At 36.6% G+C, this 4474-nt stretch overlaps 1 long non-coding RNA gene across 2 annotated transcripts in view; it reads right to left on the bottom strand.

Annotated features, from left to right (window-relative positions):
- LOC136041647 (uncharacterized) overlaps positions 1–4474 on the bottom strand; it is a 35143-nt gene that overhangs the window by 7142 nt on the left and 23527 nt on the right. The window lies entirely within an intron of this gene.

The raw sequence follows: 4474 nt of genomic DNA, 5'->3' as shown, positions 1-4474 counted from the left end.
TCCTTTTGTAGCTAATCTGTCAATTTGCAACATAATTTTATATTTGCTTCCACCAAAATTCATATTTGGCATTCGATGGATCATTTTCCGTTTATTGCCATTTACTACTCTAATTTGGTCTTAAAAAGCCTGGACATATGATATAATTCGCTAAGGCTGTCTTGGCAGCTTATGATTTTTGTTAATTCCCTGAATATTAAAATTTGAGTAACTCTATCTCAAACAGAGTAAAAGTTCCTAGTCCCTTCTTTTGGAGGTTCTGAAGCCAGTGTCCTTCTTAAAAATGTCGAGGAAACCATTTAAATGCCTGTTCAGCATTTTAAGAGTCAATGGTGATCAGAAAACAAAAGACCCCCTGCAACCTCTTCTCTTCAAATCAACTTGACTTAAAACTTACGACAACCACGTCACTAAAAATAACCCAAAGATTATACATAATGCCTTTGGGGTTGACAAATATTCAGAGCTCTGGGCAATGGTTGTAATAATGCTTAGGAACATAAGGTTCTAACGAAAAAGATTGCCGCATAAATTTTCGAGTATGCTTATTCAATCGGAAATTGGAATTTCTATTTTACTTCTAGAGAAGCTCATACTTTCTAAGGGCAATTAACCCCCCCCCCCCTGAACCCTTTTTCCTCAAATTCATCCTGTAAAAGTTCTGGAATAGTCATTTTTTTTCAAAGTTACTTACGAATCACAAAGCAATGTCTCAGGGGCTAACACAACCCCGCAAAGACCAGGATAATGGGAATAACTTATAACCAGGGAGCATATAAGGTTTGATAGAAGGTATGCTTTCACAAATCTTGGAGGTGGCTAATGTGATTGGAAATTAAAAGCTGTCTCAATTTCTAAAACTCAACATGGCAACAAGCCACCCCTCAAACACCCTTTTTTCTACAATACTTCTGGTCAAAATTTTGAGATTACTATTTAGTTTAAAATGATCCAAATGTCAATTTACTATGGCTTTCAGTTTGAAACCCCCCAGTCCTAGTAGAAAGGGCTGTGTTCTAGCTGCTAACTATTAACTTATAAAGTTCTTATGGATGGTGTGTCCTATCAACCTCGGAGCAGGCTCACTCGATTGACATCAAAATTTCTCTTCCCCTTTTTAAGAGTCGATAGGGATCAGAGGGTAACCCGTCACCCCTTGTTCACCCTCTTTTTTCCCATATATATTCTATCAAAATTTGAAAATAACCAGTCTTTTCAAAATAGTCCAAAGATTACAAACAATACCTTTGGAGCGGATACATTCTTCATGTTCATGTTCATACATCTTCATGTTCATTCTTCATGTTCATGGAAAGGGTTTCAAGTTATGTTTGGTCTATATGAAAAAGACGTACGTATAAACTTTAATGGAAATTGAAGGTTCTGTTTCTCTTTTAAGGTGTCAAAAGTGATCGGAGGAAAAGTAGCCCCCTTCCCCGCGATGTCATCTCTTCCTCAAATGAATCCGATAGCAATTTTGAGATAGTCATTTTGTCCAAAATCATCCAATGATTATATGGCAATGCCCCTGGGGTTAACCCCTACGGAGCCTGGAGGTACTGGTTTTAAGTTATATCTAGGGGGCATATAAGGTTTGATAGTAGGGTTGATCATCTTAATCTTGAAGGAGGTTCATTTATTTGGAAATTAAAAGTTCTAACTCTATTTGAAAAGTCAAAACTAACCGAACGGCAACAAGTCACCCCATCAGACACCCTTTTTCCTACACTTTGGATAAAAATTTAATTTGTTCATTTTGCTTAAAATAGTTGAAAAGTCGAATAAATATGGCTTTTGAGTTGGACCCCCCCCCATCCATCAGTAAAAGCGCTATAAGCTCTGCTAGTTACCCATCATTAGCATATAAAGCTCTTATGGAAGGTGTGGTCGTATAAACTTTTAAGGAGAATCATTCAATTGGAATTCAAAAGTTCTCGAGCCCTTTTTTAGAGTCAAAATTGATAAAGGAAGACCATCCTTCGCCTTTTTTTTCTCGAAATGCTTCCCATTAAAATTTTGAAATGGCCAGTCGTCCTTCCCTATTCTCTTTTCCCAAGAGGTATCCAGTTAAAACGTTGATCTAATGTCTGCAGGTTGGTGTTTTTGGGAGAATATTTTAGGGGAGGGGGTAAACACCAGCTCCTACTGCAGTAATTCATTATAACTGGTTAAACTTTATGAGTTGTAATAAAAGGTAAAGTGAAAAAAGGATATATTCTCTGTTTGTTTGTGGGGTGGGGGGAGGCGTAATTTCCACAGGATATTTTATAGGGGAGGGGTAAATGCCAGCTCCCTCTGCAATAACATTTTACAACTGATTGAAACATATGGGTAATAGCAAAAGGGAAAATGAAGATGCTTCAACAGTGTCAATAGACTTTTCCACAGAGCTTCAAGAAGAAACGAAAAATAGAAAATAGGATAGAACTATAGCTAAAACTGGGATAGGCACTTAATCCCCTTCCTCGGACAATGTGTCTTCTGGAAAATACTCGTGACTTGTTGGTCTTCGAGGATTTTCGACTTATCTGTCAAAAATTCTTCACTGTTCAGATGTCGGAATCTAGTGCCGAAACCTTTCAATAAAGACTGAATTTTAGTTGAGTTCTACTTTTTACTTTGAGTTCTAACTTTCTGAAAGGTAAATTTCATACTGTTTGGGCCCCATCTTGTAACATTGTCTCTGACTTCATTGTTTTTCCCTTGGTTTTTGCACTCATGTCTGCACTATCTAATTTTTCCGGGATTTCTAAGCCACAACACCCGAAAAAGCAAAAATACGCCGATTGCATAGTTTCGCTTCCCTTGTTGCGCCATCTCATATCAGGCATTCGGCCACATTGGTAGAGTGTCGAGCAATGGAGCATGAGAAATTGAAGAGTGGAAGAAAATTCGTTTGTTGGTAAGTTCAGGTGAGAATTTAAGAAAACCTTCTGTAGGCCTGTAAAGTGTATGTACAATATGAGAATATCTCATTATGAGAATGTCTTGATTTTTCAGATAGAAAATGGGTTAAACAGCTAATCAATTCATGGAAGTGTGGAGAGGTTAAAGTATTTGTTATTTTATTGTTTTTTTGCTTTTTTTGGGGGGGGGGGGCAAACGGTAAAAGTACAGCGATTTTACAACATCAAAAGGGAGCATACTAATATAATACAGATATTACCGTTAGATTCTCTATTTTATGCTCTTTTCAAATATATGTCCCATTCTTATCTCCTTGAGCTATATTTGAATCGTAAGCGCGGGGTTGCACTGTAAGGAAATTGATCAGGATATTTGTATACAGTAAGGAATCTAATTGTACTACTTCTATTAGCAAGTTCCCTTTGGATGAGGGCAGCTACTACGAATTTAACAGGCGATTCTTTTAATGTTTTCTATGAAAATACAAAAAAAAATTCATTTAAAATTAAAAAAGGTAATTTAGCTGGTTTAAATGCCATTCTGGCACCACCGGGCCTGAGGTTTGACCAGAACATACCAGCCTGGGTAAATTCTATAGTTTTTAAGTTTTGTTTTTTGCTATTTTGGATACCAGTTTCTTAAAGCAAATAACAAGGAATAGGATGCTTCATTTAAGCGTTCTCTAACAGCTTACGATAGAGTTTGTGAAGGAAGCGACTTGTTGGATATGTTTTGAAAGAGCAATCAAGACATGTAAAGTTTTTTTTTCAGGGGTGATTGTATTGACCCAGTGGTCCTAGAATATCGCAAGAGGACTCATTCGAATGGTAATAAAAAGTTCTAGTACCCCTTTTCAGAGACCAAAAAATTGGAGGGTAACTAGGCACCCTCCCACGCTCATTTCCCCCCAAAGTCACCGGATCAAAACTTTGAGATAGCCATTTTGTTCAACATAGTCAAAAAGTCTAATAGCCATTTTTTTTCGAGAAAAATAACCAAAAAAAAAAATTTAAAATCAGCGAATTGTTAAGATAATTGTAAACATCTCTAACTTTTCACAGAGGACTTGATTTGAAGCCCCTTCTTCTATAGGGGCACTAATTCATGAAAATGACAGAGGAAGGGTAAGGATTATTCTCGATTTTAAGATGAAAAGGCGAAAAAAGTTGTTTTTCAAAGTATTGGGGGCATATACCCTCAATCAGTACCCCTCTTTTGGTTTATTTTCCTGGCCATTGGCCCAATATGAACAACTTTTAGCAGAATGAATATAGTGTGATGTTGATAAAAACAAAGGTGAAGTTAAATTTTTCTTAGACGGAAAGAAATATTGGGAATAGCTTAGGAAAGCGGCTCATCTGACGGAAACACTAATAAAGAAAGTAGTACCATTTTATATCCCGATAAACGTTCTTTATTAATATAATAATTTTTGCTCTGACAATGCACCCCCCCATCCTTGGCTCATCGAAAGCATTTGCCCTATCCGATTCCAAAGTAATTTAAGAATGATTTATAAATAGTGGTGACAATGGAAGGAAACATGATAAAATGAACTATAAAAAAG

The sequence above is a fragment of the Artemia franciscana genome, unplaced genomic scaffold (genome assembly GCF_032884065.1).
Source record: "Artemia franciscana unplaced genomic scaffold, ASM3288406v1 PGA_scaffold_32, whole genome shotgun sequence".
Taxonomy (NCBI): domain Eukaryota; kingdom Metazoa; phylum Arthropoda; class Branchiopoda; order Anostraca; family Artemiidae; genus Artemia; species Artemia franciscana.
The sequence above is the reverse complement of the archived record's forward strand: the minus strand, read 5'-3'. Positions and strand labels throughout refer to the sequence as shown.